Below are 19348 nucleotides of genomic sequence, written 5' to 3'. Positions count from 1 at the left end.
CTGTTGTCGTCGGGCTGATGCTGTGCAAATAGTCTGAGGCTAGAGATCTTTAGATAGATTCTTATTCACAGGGACTAGTTTGCTTTAACCATCTAGAGGACTAAGGTGACCTGACGTCTCAGTCTCCAAATTCACTTCTTCTGTATCCAGAAGGTAGAAATTTCTATGTTTTCCACCCCAATTCATAAATATATTCATAAATCTTTGGTACAAGTTTATGTGATATTAGAAATATGCCTTCTTTGCATTTTTAAAGTAAACCAAGTATTTATCTGTCTCTAATTTAATAAATACCTATTTAGTAAATATTCATTTTGTGGCAGATACTGTGCTAGGTGCTGGAGACAAAAAGGTGACCAAAAAAACCCCCCAAAACTCACATATTCCTTATATTTGGTGTGCTCCCGGTTTGCTTGGAGTGACTGTCACATAAACAGTTCATCCTAATTCACTCATTTGTTCATTTCTTCAGCCAACATTTATGAAGTGCTTACTGTCTACTAAGGACTTTGTAAATTTTGGGAATTCCATGGATATAAGGAAACTTCAGTATATAATTCTATCTGTGAGGGAGATAGGTTAATGACACATTAACCTGAGTCTTGAAAAATACCTTAAGGCTCTTTCTGAAGTTCTACAACTTAAACGTTTGCTGTCATCAAAAGAGGAAACTCTTATAATGGTTTCCAAGCAGTATTAACTCTAAAAGACTATGGCTGGCTAATAATAATTCAGCACAACACGTTTTGCCATTTTTCACATTTTCAAAATGTTTATTGAGTACCTAATATCACCACTAGAGTTTGCATTTATTCAATACTTACCATGCATCAGGCACTATTTTATTTCATTCTATACAAAAATTATTTATTTTTGTGTGTAAATATTTATTACCCTGTTGTAAACAGTACATTTATAAAAAAGTATTTATTTATTTTGAGGAGAGAGCGAGTGTGAGGAGGGGAAGGGCAGAGAGAGAGAGAGAGAGAGAGAGAGAGAGAGAGAGAGAGAGAGAATCCCAAGCAGGCTCCATGCTGTCAGTACAGAGTTCCATGTGGGGCTCGAACTCATGAGCCATGAGATCATGACCTGAGCCAAAATCGAGAGTCGGACGCTTAACACATTGAGCCACCACAGCACCCCATAAGCAGTGTATTAAACGGTAGGAGGATGAGGGGTGCCTGGGTGGCTCAGTCGGTTAAGCATACGGCTTCGGCTCAGGTCACGATCTCACGGTCTGTGAGTTCGAGCCCCGCGTCAGGCTCTGTGCTGACAGCTCAGAGCCTGGAGCCCGTTTCGGATTCTGTGTCTCCCTCTCTCTCTGCCCCTCCCCTGCTCATGCTCTGTCTCTCTCTGTCTCAAAAATAAATAAAAACATTAAAAAAAGAAAGAAAGAAACGGTAGGAGGATGAAACAAACTAGTAAGACACAGCTCTGACTTCATGAACATTATAGACTAGTGAAAGACATATAGACCCATAATGAAATAAATGCTAATTATGCAAGCTCAGGAATGAAGTATTAATTCTTTTTTGTAATGTTTATTTATTTGGTTTGAGAGAGAAAGAGCAAACGGGAGGGGCAGAGAGAGAGGGAGAAAGAGAATCCCAAGCAGGCTCCAGGCTGTCAGTGAAGAGCCTGATGTGGGGTTCAATCTCACCAACCATGAGATCATGACCTGAGCCAAAATCAAGAGTCAATGGCTTAACCAGCTGAGCCATCCAGGTGCCCCATGAGTCATTAATTCTTTTTTTAATTTCTATTTTCTTATTAAAAAAATATTTTTTGATGTTTATTCACTCTTGAGAGAGAGAGACAGAGCACGAGTGGAGGAGGGGCAGAGAGAGAGGGAGACACAGAATCCAAAGCAGGCTCCAGGCTCTGAGCTGTCAGCACAGAGCCCAATGCGGGGCTTGAACCCACGAACTGTGAGATGGTGACCTGAGACAAAATAGAACGCTTAACTGACTGAGCCACCCAGGCGCCCCATGAATCATGAATTCTTGTGAGCTTCATTGAGAACAGAGCTTTGAAAGATCTGAATGGGGGGGAAAGATGGAGGTGGGGTGGGTAGAGGGAGGGAGGGCAAATCAGGCAGAAAGTTTTGGGTGAACGAGGGGCCGCCAAGAGAACTAAGGAATGGTGAGGGGGTTGGGTTACCCTAGAGTAGGGTGCAAGGCATCTACAGTAGATCTGAGGTGAGCAAAGTGGATTGGAGTTCAAGCCTGGAAGGCCTTGAATGCCTTCCATGTCCAAGAAGTTCATACTTTATTTTATAGATACACAGGCATTTAGTAGACATCAAATATTTTTGAGCAGGAGACAGACATGACCAGATCCATATTTTAAGCAACATTCCTCTGGCCATGTTGTAAAAAGCAAATAACAGATGGAGAACAAAATGGAGATGCAAGAAACTGGAGAAAAGTCAACATTTAGGAGACACTGCACATACTCTTGTCTCCTCTCAAAGAAACACTACTGCACAGAATGACTCCTGAACTTTTTTGAAGGTTAAGTATGGGTTTGGCAGATGGGGACGTGGGAAAAGGCATTTTGGACCCAAAGAACAGCATATTCAAATGTGCAGGCATGAGAGAGAACTTTCAGCAATCTGCAAGTAGTTTTTGTTGATCTTTGAAAGGGCCAAAGCTGAGCTTGAGAGGTGTCTAACTCCCCACTGGGCAAATCTACACCATTCTGTTATTTTGATCTGGGATTTTTTTTTCCTTCTGCCTAAAGAGCCTCTTTTAGAATTTCCTTTGGTACGGATATATGGACAACAAATTTACTCTGCTCCTATATGTATTTGGATTTGTATATAGATTTTCTATTCCAGTGCACTAATATCTACACTTGACCAGTACCACACATTTATACTTGTTTTCATATCTAATGGTTTAGTCTTCCCCCTTATCACTCTCCTTTTCTAGAATTCTTCCTGAATATTCTTGCTTTTTACTTTTTCCATTTGCTCTTTAGAATCAGTTTGGCACTTTATAAAAAATCCTGCTGGTATTTTTATTTAGATCACATTAAATTTATATCTTTTTTTAAGTTTATTTTTTTATTTTGAGGAGGGGAGGGGCAGAGAGAGAGAGGGTGGGTGAGAATCCCAAGCAGGCTCTGCACTGTCAGCGCAGGCTGATGCGATGCGGGCCTCGAACTCATGAACTGCAAGATCATGATCTGAGCGGAAGCCAAGAGTCAGACACTTAAACGACTGAGCCACCCAGGTGCCCCATATATATACCTTATATACCTTAACTAGGGAAAGTTGACCGCATCATACTACTGAATCTTCTCATCTAAGAAGGAGAGATGCCTTTATATTTTTCCTGTACTCTTTTGTGCCCTTAAAGATACTGTTCATTTCTTGCTAAACTTTTTTTTCAAGTTTAGGATGTTTACCTGTTATTATTTTTTTTACAGTTTAAATGGGGTCTTTTCCAACATAATTTCTTGTTAGATGTATATTTGAAAGCTGTTGGTGGTGGTGTTGTTATGTTGGTTTTTGTACTCAGATACCTTATCTTGAATTCTCTTTTTGTTTATGTGTTTTTTGGTTGATTCTCTTCGATTTTTTTGAGTCAATAAGTGTATCATCCACAGAGGCAAATTTTACCCCTTTCTTTCTGATTTTTACATCTGATTTCTTCATTTGTTCGCATTAGAAAAAACTTCCAAAATGATACCAGAATTGATAGGTCCTGACCTAAAAACATTATTATTTTTATAGGTAAAATTCCTGGATGTACATAATTAATTTAACTAACCCCCCAAAATCAAAATTTATATTGTTTCCAGTGTTCGCAGTTACAAAAAAAAAAAAAGACTGCAATTAATGATTGACATTTTAACAGAGAAAACTTTAATTGTGCAATTAAATCTGTCATTATATAATTTTTTAATTTTAGAGAGGGAGAGAGAGTGCAAGCAGGAGAGAGGAGGGTAGAGGGGGAGAGAGAGAGAGAGAGAGAGAGAGAGAGAGAGAGAGAGAGAGAGAGAGAATATGACTCTTATGCAGGTTCCACGCTCAGTGTGGAGCCCAAGACAGGAATCCATCTCACGATCATGGATCATGACCTGAGCCCAAATCAAGAGTTGGAAGCTCACCCGACGGAGCCACCCAGACACCCCTGAACATTTTAAACTATGCAAAAGGTGAGAGAGTAGTAGAGTGAAGCCTCATTTACACATCATCCATCTTGAACAAGTGTCAACATTTTCCAATCTTATGTCATCAATTCCTCTTCCATTTTTTAAAATTTAGTATTTTAAAGCAAATCCCAGATATCATTTCACTCATAATCATTATACGTCTCTGAGGAATCTTTTAAATACAATTACCATGCCATTGGCATGCCAAACAAATTTAACAAATTAGCCAAACAAAATCGTTTCCTAATATCATTTACTGTTCAGTCCGTTTTAAAATTTTTCCCGTTGTTTAAAGGTGTCTTTTTACTGTCTACTCAAATCAGTATCCAAACAGTTTTACACATTGCACTTGGCTGTTACTAAGTGTTCTGTATTCCATGACAGTCACACCCCTACCTGCACTCCCCCGAACACACATACTTTTTTTTCTTCCTATAATTGATTTCATGGAGAAGCCAGATCATTTGGCCAGCAGAATGTGTCATACTCTAGATTTGGCTGATTGCTTGCTCTTTTTGAATCTAAGGTCCTAGCTCTCTTCACCACTGCAATACACCTTGTTTCTCACTATACGTCACAGATGTTGTGACAAGGAAATGAAAACTTGGCAAGTGATAGCCCATTAAACTTTTAGTGACACAGATATTCTAGAAATCCTGGGCAGTTTCATTCTTTTTACAATATGTATCCTTTTGGCTGAATCTTCAGGCTCTTCTGCCCTTGAAAAGCCTTTATGAGTCATTGATAGGCTTCATAACACTTATAAGCTGAGTTTGTCCAAGGACTTCAAGAACCTACTTTTTCACTTCTGGGTGAAGTCTAAGCCTAAAGGCTTGGTTTCCTCAGACTCTATATATATAGATTTGACAAGGTAAAGATGTTACGCTTTTGCAGATGACAAGATTGTATATATACAAAATTCTAAGGAATTAACTAAAAAACTATTAGAACTAATAAATGAGCTCAGCAAAACTGCAAGGTACAAGATCAATATGTGGAAATTAATGTTGGGACACCTGGGTTGCTCAGTTGGTTAAGTATCTGTCTCTTGGTTTCAGCTCAAGTTGTGATCTCACAGTTTGAGTTCGAGCCCCGCATCAGGCTCCATGTTAACAACACAAGCCTGCTTGGGATCCTCTCTTTCCTTCTTTCTCTCTCTGCCCCTCCCCCACTCGTTCTCTCCCTCTTTCTCTCTCAAAAATAATAGATAGATAGATAGATAGATAGATAGATAGAAAGAAATTAAGGTTATTTCTATAGAGTAGCAATGAACAGACTGACAATGAAATCAGGAAAAAAATGCCATGGTGCCTGGGTAATTTGGTCAGTTGAGCATCTGACTCTTGATTTCTGCTCAGGGCCATGATCCCAGGGTCGTGGGATCGAGCCCTGTGTTGGGATCTGAACTGAGCATGGAACTTGTTTAAGATTCTCTCACTTTATGGGGGCACTTGGGTGGCTCAGTCGGTTAGGTGACCAACTTTGACTCAGGTCATGATCTCGCAGCTTGTGAGTTCAAGCCCCACATCAGGCTCCCTGGTCTCAGCAAGGATCCTGCTTCGTTCCTCTGTCTCCCTCTCTCTCTCTGCCCCCCGCCCTGCTCACTCTCTCTCAAAATAAAAGATTCTCTCCCTCTCTCCCTCTGTCCCTTTACCCCTGCTTGTGCACTCTCTCTCTAAAATAATAATTTTTAAAAATGTCGTTTATAATAGCATCAAAAAGAATAAAATACTTAGGAACAAATTTAACTAAAGTGCAATATTTATCCTCTGAAAACTACAAAACACTGGTGAAAGAAATTCAGAAAACCCAAATAAATGGAAAGACATCCCATGTTCATGGATTGGAAGGTAATATCATTAAGATGGCTGTATTCCCCAAATTGATCTATAGATTCAAAACAATTCCTATCAAATCCCAGGGCTGCTTCTTTGTAGAAATTAACAAGCTGACACTAAAATCATATGAACATTCAAGGGACCAAGAATAGCTAAGACAGTCTTGAAAAAACAAAGTTGGAGGACTCACACTTGCCAGTTTCAAAACTTACTACAAACCAACAGGAATGAAGAGAGTGTATTACTGGCATGAGGATATAGATCAATGGAATAGGATTAAAAACAGAAATAAGCTCATGTATGTTCAACTGAATTTCAACAGGGGTACCAAGATAAATCAATGGTGAAAGAATAGTCTTTTCAACAAATGGTGCCAGGGCAAGTGAATAACCTCATATAAAAGAATAAAGCTGAAATGCTACTTCACACCATATACAAAATTAATTCAAAATGGTTTAAAAATCCAAATGTAAGAGCTAAAACCATAAAACTCTTAGAAAATATATAGGGATAAATATTCTTGGCTTTTCTTAGACATGACACTACAAGTACAAGCAACAAAAGAAAAAAACAGATAAATGGATTTCATCAACACTAAGAACTGCATCAAAGTGTCACTCAAATGCGTGAAAGACAACCTAGAGAATGGGAGAAAATATTTGCAAATCATATATCTAATAAGCAATTGCTATCCAGAATATACAAAGAACACCTGCAATTCAACAACAAAACAACCCAGTGTAAAACTGGGCAAAGGACTAAACAGACATTTCTCCAAAGAAAATATTCAGATGATTGTTAAATATATGAAAATATGCTCTTTACTGGTTATTAAGGAAGTGCAGATCAAAACCATAATGAGATGTCACTTCACACCCATCAGGATGGCTATTACAAAAAAGCAGAAAATATTAAGTGTGGCAAGGGTGTAGAGAAGTTGTAACTCTTGAAATATTGCTGCTGGGAATGTAAAATGGTGAAACTGCTGTGTAAACAGTTTGATAGTTCCTCAAAAAATTAAACATAGAATTACCATGTGATCTGGGGTGTGTGGGTGGCTCAGCTGCTTGAGCATCTGACTCTTGGTTTCAGCCCAGGTCTGATCTTATGGTTAATGAGTTCAAGCCCCACATTGGGCTCTGCACTGACAGTGTGAAACTTGCTTGAAATTCTCTCTCTCTGCCCCTGCCTGGCTCTCTTTCTCTCTCTCTCTCTCTCTCTCTCTCTCTCTCAAAAATAAACATTAAAAAAATTTACATAAAGGGAATCATACAGTAGGAATTCTTTGTTGCTTGGATTCTTTTCATCAAAATTGTGTTTGCGAGATTCGTTTATTTTCTGAAGGCATAGTTCATTCTTGTAGTAGCACTAGAGTCTCTGGGAACATATACTGCTATTTTTGTATCCACTTTACTTTTGACAGGCAGTTTAGTACCTTCCAATTATAAATGTTTAAAAATGATGTTACTATTGGGGCAGTTAAGCATCTGACTTCGGCTCAGGTCATGATCTTGCGGTCCGTGAGTTCAAGCCCTGCATTGGGCTCTGTGCTGACAGCTTAGAGCCTGGAGCCTGCTTCAGATTCTGTGTCTCCCTCTCTCTGTTCCTCCCCTGCTCACACTCTGTCTCTCAAAACTGAATAAACATTAAAAAAATTAATAAAAATAAATAATAAAAATAAATTAAAAAGAACTGTTCATGCCTACATGAAAGACTACTTACCAATACCCCCTCCCTGGTGAAAAAACCCAGGGCTTTACCTGGTTATTGTGTTCAGCTCTAAGACCAGGATTTTTGGCTGATGTATACACATAGTCTTCTTCGTCAATTTGGAAATGGCCCCTTGAGGCCTGGCAACCTAAAACGTATCTGATATCTAATATAGCTTTAAGATAAAGAAGAAACAGGGTAACTATATGAAAAGCCTACCTCTGGAAAGGGGTGAATGTATGGAAAATAGCACACAGCTGTCATTTTTCTACAGCATCTATTATATCCTGATCGGCAGGAATATAGAAGAGTCTCCTTGTTGGTAAAGTGAGTTTCTTGGCCAGCCAACTGGGAACCTCTAGGTCTGTTCTCTGTAAAGATCTTCCTTATTGTCCACCATGACCTCTGGCTCTTCCTACTAGATGATCTTTCTGGTCCTTATTCTCCATGGCTATGTCAGAGGTGGGCATAGGGAAAATGCCCTTTTTGGAGACTACTCAACTTTAGCTGTGAGCCTAGAAAAGAAACAGACTGTTAGGTTTGGGGTTTCTTTGGAAATATAGTTCCCATAAAAGGTTCAATTCTTTCTGCTAGTTATCACAGCCAAAGAAAAGAAAAAAAATTTTTCCTAGTCACTATAGCCAAAGGGATGCAAAGCTTTGAGAGGCTAATGTTGGAGCCTACACCTATTCCTGGAACTAGGGGTGAAGTTGCTTCTATCTCAAGCCCAGGAGTGTGTGTGTTTTGGGGGATGGTCCCCATTTTAAGATCCCCTTCTATTGCCATTAGAAGGGGAAATGGAAACTAAGTGACAAAAATAATTTACATTGTCAGACATTCTTTGGGTCAGGTGTTTTCAACTTTTCTTCACTATTGCAGAGAAGACAGATGTTCACATTTATGACATATTTCCATGATACATTCACAGCATAATGCCAGTCTCTGATAGCTATCTATAAAATTTCCCCCCTTCCTCTCCCAGAAGGCATATTGAAATGCACACATATCAAAGTGATGTTATTATAGAGATAACCTGAATCTGCTCCAATTAATTCTTAGATATATCACTTGCAAATTTCAGTACTTTATTACTACTAACAAATTTATTGTGACTTACCTTGCAATTGATTGTTAACACACCAAGTGTATCACAGTCATTATATACTTGTGGGAAGGGTCTTATCTTTGGTACCCCAAGTACTCCTTAGTTATGTCTTAATTTATCTCTTGGTAAAACTAAACTTCCTCCTTAGAGCAAACATTGCCAAGTATCCTGGGTACAGTATACTTTATTGATGGTCCATGACAAGGCATGACTCCCCAAACCCCTCTCCTTCTTCAGGGGATCTGGGATGGAAATGGTATGGAGATTGGGAGATTCTCAGTGTGTTGGGGGATGATTTGGGGCAAGAACTCCCCAACAGCTGAGGGCCTCTCACTTCATCTTGCTCTTGCTGAGGCTGGCAGCCGGGGGCTGTTACTCCTTGGAGGCCATATATACCATAAGGTCCACCACCCAGGTGCTGTAGCCAAATTCATTGTCATACCAGGAAATGAGGTTGACAAAGTGGTCAAAGTGGTCACTGAGAGCGACGCCAGCCCCAGCATCAAAGGTGGAAGAGTGAATGTCTCTGTTAAAGTCACAGGAGACAACCTGGTCCTCAGTGTAGCCCAGGATGCCCTTGAGGGGGCCCTCTGATACCTGCTTCACCACCTTCTTGATGTCATCGTATATGGCATCTTTCTCCAGGTGGCAAGTCAGATCCATGACATTGGGGGTGAGGACATGGAAGGCTATGCCAGTGAGCTCATTCAGCTCGGGGCTGACCTTGCCCACAGCCTGGCGGCACCAGTAGAAGGAAAATGTTCTGGGCAGCCCTTCGGCCATCACACCGCAGCTTCCCAGAGAGGCCACCCATGGTCTTCTGGGTGGCAGAATGGCATGGACTGTGGCCATGAGCCCCTCCATGATGCCAAAATTGTCATGGAACACCTTGGCCAGTGGGGCCAAGCAGCTGGTGGTGCAAGAGGCATTGCTGACAATCTTGAGAGAGTTGTCATACTTCTCATGGTTCATGCCTATCACAAACACGGGGGCATCAGCTAAGATACAGAGATGATGACCCTCTTGGCCTCACCCTTCAAGTGAGCCCAAGCCTTCTCCATGGTGATGAAGACCCCAGTGGACTCCACAACATACTCAGCACCAGCATCACTCCATTTGATGTTGTCAGGATCTCGGTCCTGGAAGATGGAGATGATGGGTTTTCCATTGACGACAAGTTTCTTGTTCTCAGCCTTGAATGTGCCATTGAATCAGTCATGGGTGAGCTTGATAGAAATAATAGAACTGCATTAGCTGTGGGTGGAATCATACTGGAGCATGTAGACCATGCAGTTGAGGTCAATGGAGAGGTCACTGATGTTGAAAGCAGCCCTGTTGACCAGGTGCCCATATAGCCAAATCCATTTACTCCGACCTTTACCATCGTGTCTTTGGGACACGGCTGGCACTGCGCCAGAAGATGTAGCTGTCTGTAGAATGGGGACATAGAGAGTCCTGTTTTCTTTCCTCAAAGTGTAAACTGGATAATTTTAGCACAAAGGTAATTAATTTTCTAGTCTCCTATATTCTATTCAGGGTATTCTTCATCTCATTTTTGTATATTTCTTGGGCAGAAGGGTCAGTCATAAGTGAGCTATTTCAACTATGGAAATAATGTTATTTGTTACTAAACCCCGAGCACAAAGTTAATCACTTGGGTAAATTAACAGAGAATAAAACTAACATCAGTATCATCCTAAAATTCAGAGCCTTTTTCTTTAAGACTAAACAAGAAGTTCCTCAGAGAAACGTGAAGCAGCTAACGTTGAGGGTACATAAGGCTAAGAGAGGGTGACTTTAAAACCTGGAGAAGGCACTAAGCTTCCTTATTCTGCTTTCATTTCCCTTTTCCATATCATTCAGGCGATGTTTCTTCATCTGTGATGGAAAGGAAGCAGCATTCTACATAAGATTTAGTACTATAGCAGATTTCTTTGTTTTTAATCTCTCTATAGATCTTCTTCAACTTATGATGGGGTTACAACCACACAAACCCATCATAAATTGAAACTATTATAGTTGAAAATGCATTTGATACACCAAACCTACTAAACACCATAGCTTAGCCTTGTCTACCTTAAACACACTCAGAACACTTATATCAGCCTACAACTGGGTAACATCTTCTAACACACACAAAGCCTATTGTATAATAAAGTGTTGAATGTGACCTCATCTAATGTCTAATGTAATAAAGTGTTGAATAGCCGATGAATACTGTACTGAAAGCGAGAAATGGAATGGTTGTGTGGGTGCAGTTATAAGTGCCCTGGTGGTTTACCCTCGTGACTGTGTGGCTGATGCCCTGCTGCAGATGATGTGGAGTATCGTACCACACTTCACCAGCCTAGGGAAAGATCAAAATTCAAAATCTGAAGTAAGGTTTCTACTGAATGTGTATCACTTTTGTACCATCATAAAGTTGAAAAATTGTAAGTCAGGGATCATCTGTGGCAAAGTAAACTTGCAACTGCCAGGGTGGCCCATTTCAAAGAAACCTACCATACAAAAACCCAGTTTACAGCGTTAGAGTGTTGCAGGATGATTTTGCTTTTATAATTTTTTTTTTAATTTTTTTAACGTTTATTTTTGAGACAGAGAGAGACAGAGCACAAATGGGGGAGGGTCAGAAAGAGAAGGAGACACAGAATCTGAAACAGGCTCCAGGCTCTGAGCTGTCAGCACAGAGCCTGACACAGGGCTCAAACTCATGGACCGTGAGATCATGACCTGAGCCGAAGTCGGACGCTCAACCGACTGAGCCACGCAGGCGCCCCAGATTTTACTTTTATAAAATGGATTACGTGTACATGGGGTAGACCAGGTAATGACATACTCCCTTAATGTATTTAAATACTATACATTTTTGTAGACTTATACATACCAGGAAAACAAAATCTGCAGAGAAACTTGAGACTAAAAGCCTCAGGGGGGAGGGAAAAAAAAAAAAAAAAGAAAGAAAAAAGGCCTTAGAAACCACTGCCAAATGGGTTATGAATCAGAAGTGAAGATAAAACATGTAGAAAATTATAATTAGGAAAATCAATCCAACAAATATTCCTTAGTTATGGCCTACATATGTGTTAAGCCACAGAACAATACAAAGATGAGTAAGATAGGATTCTGTATTCTCAAGTTAGCTGGTGAGATAAAACTATCTTATATGGGGTGCCTGGGTGGCTCAGTCGGTTAAGCATCTGACTTGGGCTCAGGTCATGATCTCAGGGTTCGTGAGTTCGAGCCCCGTGTCTGGCTCTGAACTGATAGCTCAGAGCTGGGAGCCTGCTTCGGATTCTGTGTCTCCCTCTTTCTCTGCCCCTCCCCTGCTCTCTCTCACTCTCTCTCTCTCTCTCCTCTCAAAAAATAAACAAACATTAAAGAAATAAAATGAAAACAATCTTATGTAATAAAATATGGAATGAGTTCAAACTCTGGGGTATAATTTGCAAGTGTCATAAAAGTATGTAGAAAAGATGAGTGGGCTAGTTAGAGAAGGCTCCATGGAAAGGCAGTGCTTGCAGTAGGTCTTACAAGACAAGAGAAGTCAAGACAAGACAACATGAATGACCACACAATGTGGGAGGCCCACAAGACCAGCCTGACCAGAGCAGAGGTTGAATGTTAAAAATCTGTTCTAAACTGAGTAAAATGCTCAAGTATGGGCCAAATTATGAGGAAACGCAGCACACCACAGAAAGTATTGGATTGGCAAAAAATGGCATGACAAAAATGTGTCTTAGAAGTACAAGGTAGACTAGATTGAAGGCTGTTGAAATAATTTACATCACGTCAGTAAATACTTACTGAGTACCTACTACATCATTGCCTTACATACTGTGGAGGACACAAAAATGAATATGATGTACACAACTCCTGCACTCAAGAAGCTAATCTGTATGGCAAAGACATAAATAATTGTAATACTAAGTAGAAAATTAAAAGGATGGGGGCTCCTGGGTGGCTCAGTCGGTTGAACGTCCGAATTCAGCTCAGGTCATGATCTCACGGTTCTCATGGGTTCGAGCCCCGCATCGGGCTCTGTGCTGACAGCTCAGAGCTGGAGCCTGCTTCTGATTTTGTGTCTCCCTCTCTCTCTCTCTCTGCCCTTCCGCTGCTCGTGCTCTGTCTCTGTCTCTCAGAAATAAATAAATATAAAAAGAAAATTAAAAGGGTGATTTTTCTGTTCTCAGCATCTATGAGATTCTCAAAGAGTCTCGAGGCACTGTAGAGATTTAAAAAAAAAAAAGATATCAAGTTGGGGATAAAGGGGTTTTTTGGGTTTTTTTTTTTTTGCTTAAAATTTTTTTTAAATGTTTTTATTTATTTTTGAGACAGAGAGAGACAGAGCATGAGCAGGGGAGGGGCAGAGAGAGAGGGAGACACAGAATCCAAAGCAGGCTCCAGGCTCCGAGCTGTCCGCACAGAGCCCGACACAGGGCTTGAAATCATGGACTATGAGATCATGACCTGAGCTGACGTCTGATGCTTAACCAACTGAGCCACCCAGGTGCCCCTCCCCCCACTTTATTTTATTTTATTTTATTTTATTTTTTGCTTTTAAAGGGGTGTATTCTTAAATGGGCCCTGAAGGAACAACAGGATTTCAAGAGGCAGAAGTGAAGAGAAGGAAATTCCAGACAGTAGGAGGCAAAAATAATACTGTTGGGAAAAACACTACTATGCTAACTGGGTTCAGTCCCAGGTCAGGAACCAGTTCTGTCCTCTTGAACAAGTTTTATAACCTCTCAGAACTTCAATTTCTCCCCTGTAAAATGAGGATGACAATTGTATCTAATTCATTGTGTTGTAAAGATTGAATAATAAAACATGGAGTGCTCGCTTCAGCAACACATATACTGAATAATAATGTACGAAGAGCATAGCACATCCATCGACATATAATTGGCACCCAACAAATGTCAGCTGGGCTGTTATAGTCAGAAAGTTAGCGTGAACTGCAGAGGGTGGTAAGCACAGATGTTCTGGAAACATTAAGAAAACTAGTTGTTTTAAGTATGAGGTTCATGTGTGAGGATAGATGTCTTAGTTCGTTCAGGTTTCTATAACAAAATACCCAAACTGGGTACTTTATAAACAACAGAATTTATTTATCACAGTCTTAGAAGCTGGGGAGACCAGCCCACTGCAATATAGAATCCTCAATCCAGGCAGCGAGGGGCGTAAAAAGAGTGTGGACTTTGAGTCCCAGATCTACCAGTCACTTCCACAGTAATCTTGGACAAGTCTCGCTTAAGTCCCAGTTAGGCCATGTCCAGGAATGAAGGCAGAAAATACCTATCTTTTGCCCAATGACTACATCCATGCTCTGTACTGAGTGTAGGTTTATAGACTCAGTCAGGCAGAGAAATAATGACAAAAAAAAAAAAAAAAAAAGACCCTTCTAAAAACAGTTGTCTACATTTTTTCATTTTGTTGAAAAAAATTTGTTTTTATGTATATTTCCTCACTAAGGAAGTTATACCAGGAGGTATAAATACATATAAAGGCACCAAGGCTAAAAGCAAAAAATTAGATATGATATCAGATGTATAAAAAAGGACAGAGAAAAAGACAATCTGAGGTAATTGAGAGTCCCCAAATAGCTTTCTTCTGGAGTTTCTTCTGTTCCTGGGAACAACACCTTTCCAATCTACCTGCTGAGTCTCATCGCTTGTTTCTCCAAACTACACTCTCTGTGGATGTCATCATTGGGTTCATCTATCTGGGTGCTACAATTTATTTTAAAATAATAGGGATGCCTGGCTGGCTCAGTCTGTAGAGCTTGTGACTCTTGATCTTAGGGTCTTGAGTTCAAACCCCACATTGGGTGTAAAGCTTACTTTAAAAAAATTATAGGGGTGCCTGGGTGGCTCAGTTGGTTGAGTGTCCGACTTTGGCTCAGGTCATGATCTTACGGTTTGTGAGTTCGGGCCCCCCATCAGGCTCTGTGCTGCCAGCTCAGAGCCTGGAGCCTGCTTCGGATTCTGTGTCTCTGTCTTTCTCTGCCCCTCCCCCACTCGTTCTCTTCTCTCTCTCTCTCAAAAGTAAAGAAACATTAAAAAACTTTTTTTTTTTTTAAATTATAAGAAGCTCACAAAATCTCTGTAAAGGCCAGAAAGGCTTGGAGATTATGTCCCCCCTCTAAAATCCCAAACCACACAGAGAATGCTGCTCATCCTATAATGCTACTGAACAGACACAATGCTTGACGTGAACACTCATGCAGGTGACACTGGGGACCAGATGCACGGGTACGGTGCAGCCACTGTGGAACATCTCCTCTATCATCCTCCTCGGAAGGCAGATTCTACAAGGCCTGGTTCATCCCATTCCCATCCTGAAACGATATCTTACACGAGTGTGTCTGATTGGCAAAGACTAGGTCACTTTTCTGTGCCTTAACCGCAGTGAAGGCTTGGAGACAGAATTTTGGCTTCTAATTTGGAGAAGCAAAATTTATGAGAGAAATTCTCCAAACCTGACGAGATTGTTCAAAAGATGGCCATAAAAATAAATGAGGACTATATATACTACTGTGGAGTGGTTTTCAGGATTAATTGCTTAAGTATAGTTTCCAAAAATATGAGAATATGACTTGTACAAATATAAAAAGAACATGGGTCAATATCTTATTCAACTCATCAGCTGGTAAGGGATCAGAAAGATATTAAAACTGGTTCAAGTAAGAACTGAAGTGACGGCTATTTACATTCTCTATTCAGTAGAATCTACTAGAGAAAATTCATTTGCATTTTTATGTACAAGAATCATCTCCATAGATATTCATTTTTTATAACCTACCTTTCTCTACAGAGTTATAAAATAGCCTGGTCGATATAAAGTCCATCAAAGTTGTGCACCCTCATAGAATCAGATCAGCCTGCCTCCCTGCCTCAGAGTCTACTAGCCAATGCCCAGACTCCACTGAAAGTATGCCAAATAATCTCTTTTGCCTATTTCTAAGTATTGAAAAAATTTCTTAACACAAGTGGAAACAAGCAAGGTGGAGAAAGAAGTGATACTAATACATTTGCATATTTTCTTTTTTTTGAAATGGGAAGACAAACCATAAATTGTTTAAATGGGTACCTATTATCAAAGGAGGAAGGGACTAATATCGAGAGGACACATCTACAAGCTAGACTTCTTTGAATATACTTCATTTTGCTAATTTGGCTTTGCACCCCTATAAATGTTTTACATAATTATAAAACAAAATTGCATAAATTCTAAAAAGTGTCTCTAAAAATCAGAAGTAATATGAGGGGTGCCTGGGTGGCTTAGTTGGTTCAGTGTCTGACTCTTGATTTCAGCTTGGGTCATGATCCCAGGGTTGTAGGATTGAGCCCCATTTGGGATTCTCTCTCTCTCTCTTTCTCTCTCTCTCTCCCTCTGCCCCTCTCCCCTGCTCACACACACACACACACACACACACACACACCCTCTCAAATTAAAAAAAAAAAAAGGAAGAAGAAGAAGTGAAATGAAACAAATGAACAAATGGTTATACAGGTGGTGGCATAACCATACAGGAAACTATTCCAGGTGACTTACATCCTTAGCAGAATATGGCTGAAGAGGGTGGGGTTGGGGAATCTGTCTTCCCCCCTCTAAAATCCCAAAATTATTCTCAGTAATAATCTTATTGGTGGTAGACTTGATATTATTATTATGGAATATTATGGGATAAACTGAGTACTTATGTTGATGTTTTAGAGAACTGAAATTTTCAGCATGTTTGAAAGAGGTACAGATGAACGATTGGTGAAGTTAAGGTAAAAACTCCATAGCCTTCAGTTTGGGTCTGAAGTATCAGTGTGAGCTTGGGATTTATTTAATCTATTTATATAATAATTATATAGAATATATATAATAATTTTATATAGAATATATTATAAAATTATATATGAATCAAATCCCCTAGCTCTGTCTATGGAAAGGCTTAGAAACAATGGTCAATCTGGTATCAGTGACACTCCTACTGCTTAGATTTTGGTATGTAAACATCATTTCCACTAAAAAGAACCAGATCTCTTTGGAGAAATGGCTGATTCCAGGTCTGAGGCAGGAATTGTTCAAAATAAGCCTACAACAGTTCATCATACTAGAAAGAAAAGAACTTATTAAAGAGTACTAATGTCATGCCAGATACAGAGACTCGAGAACTTAGGAGCCAATTTGAATAAGTTCCCACTGACCAAAGATGGGACAATATGGATATTAATGAGAACAAAACTGTAATGGGTCAAAACACATAAAACATGGTTAAATCCATGAATTCGTAATGATACAAAAATAGCTCAATGTTTTGTAATGTAGGGACCTTATTTGGATCTCAATTCAAACAAGTTATTTTTTAAAATGTATGAGATAGGAGAATGTGAATGCTGACATCGGTGGTTTTAAGAAATTGTTGTTAATTTCTTTCAGACCTGATAATGGTCTTGTAGTTAGATTTGTTTAAGAATATTTTATCTTTTATGGGGCGCCTGGGTGGCGCAGTCGGTTAGGCGTCCGACTTCAGCCAGGTCACGATCTCGCGGTCCGTGGGTTCGAGCCCCGCGTCGAGCTCTGGGCTGATGGCTCGGAGCCTGGAGCCTGTTTCCGATTCTGTGTCTCCCTCTCTCTCTGCCCCTCCCCCGTTCATGCTCTGTCTCTCTCTGTCCCCAAAATAAATAAACGTTGAAAAAAAAAATTTTTTTAATAAAAAAAATAAAAATAAAAAAAAAAGAATATTTTATCTTTTAGAGACACGCACTGGAATATTTATAAAGGGAATAGTATGATGTCTGAGATTTACTTCAAAATAATCTGGGTAGTGTGAGTGTAAATAACACAAGATTGGTCATGTATTGATAACTTGAAGCAGGATAATGGTTTCATGGTGGCTCATTTCACTATTATCTCTACTTTTATATATGTTTAAAATATGAAAAAAAATTATTTTAAAGTTAAATGACCATAAACCTGAAAATGTCTACTACAGAAGATTCAACATTATAACATTGAGTCTCCCCAAATTTATAAACATATATACCTGTAATTATATATACAGCAATTCAATATAAATATAAATATAGCAATTCAAATAAAAACTCTGACAGAATTTTTCAGAAAACTGATTCATTTGGAAAATTTACATGGATAACATGCACAAAATACTAAGTCAAGTTTGAAAAAGAAAAACATAAGAGTGGTGGTGTGATTGTCCTATCAGACATGAAGAGATGTACGGAGCTGTTTTAATCCCCAAAACTCTGTGGTATTGAAGGAGGAATAGAAAAAAAGAACAGATCGGTGAGCTCAGAAACTGATCTTTGTAGGGGCACCTGGGTGGCTCAGTTGGTTAAGCATCTGACTTCAGCTCAGGTCATGATCTCACAGTTTGTGAGTTCATGCCCTGTGTCGGGCTTTATGCTGACAGCTCAGAGCCTGGAGCCTGCTTCAGATTCTGTGTCTCCCTCTTTCTCTGCCCCTCTCCTACTCATGCTCTGTCTCTCTGTCTCACAAATAAATAAACATTAAAAAAATTTTTTTAAAAGAAAAGAAACTGATCTATGTATATATGAGAATTTGGTTTATGGGTTTCCCATCACAATGGGAAAACAAATAAAATAAGCTCCCTATTTCACACCATAAACAAAACTAAACTCCAGATGAAATAAAGACTTAAAAACAACAACTATAAAAAAGAAAAAATAATACACACTCTAAAACTATGAAAATTAAATGAGTGTATCTTTTTATATTGGAATGAAAAAATTTTCTTAAATAAGACAACTGGATGGCTCAATTGGTTAAGCGTCCAACTTTGGTTCAGGTCATGATCTCATGGTTTGTGAGTTTGGGCCCCTCATCGGGCTGTGTGCTGACAGCTCAGAGCCTGGAGCCTGCTTCTGATTCTGTATCTCATTCTCTCTCTTCTCCTCCCCCACTCATGCTCTGTCTCTTTCTGTCTCTCAAAAATAAATAAAAGTTTAAAAAAAATTTTTAAATAAGACAAAAAGCTTATATCATAAGGTAAAAGTGAATAAATTTTTCCATATCAACATTATAAAAGTCCACAGAGAAAAAGCCAATATAAGCCAAACACCTGTGAAAGACTGAGAGAAGATATTTTTAGTATTTATCATTGTCAAAGATTAGAAGCCAGAATACACATATGTATGTATGTATGTATGTATGTATAAAACAACTACAAGACACAAAGTAAAAGCAACAATACAGTAGAAAAGTGAACAAAAGATATGAACAGTCATTTCACAGAAAACCCCAACGGTCAGTAAATGTGTGAAAAGATGCTCACCCTCATTAGTAATTAAGAATATGCAACTTATAAAAAATTATAGTTCTCCCTGCCCCAGCTTCCACCCAGTTAACCACTCTAGCAGTAAGATGTACCTAGGCATATCTTTTTTCCATAAATATACTAACATACATTACTATCAATAAAGATATTTTGACTTGATGAGCCAAGGAATAGCTGAGCGAGAATTAGACAACAGTCGTCACGGATAGTCATGGGTTTTCCTAG

At 39.4% G+C, this 19348-nt stretch overlaps 1 pseudogene; it reads right to left on the bottom strand.

The window, feature by feature from the left end:
* Nucleotides 1-247: 247 nt before the first annotated feature.
* On the bottom strand, nt 248-11472 carry LOC109502600 (annotated as a pseudogene).
* Nucleotides 11473-19348: the final 7876 nt, after the last annotated feature.

The sequence above is a fragment of the Felis catus genome, chromosome C1 (genome assembly GCF_018350175.1).
Source record: "Felis catus isolate Fca126 chromosome C1, F.catus_Fca126_mat1.0, whole genome shotgun sequence".
Classification (NCBI taxonomy): domain Eukaryota; kingdom Metazoa; phylum Chordata; class Mammalia; order Carnivora; family Felidae; genus Felis; species Felis catus.
The sequence above is the reverse complement of the archived record's forward strand: the minus strand, read 5'-3'. Positions and strand labels throughout refer to the sequence as shown.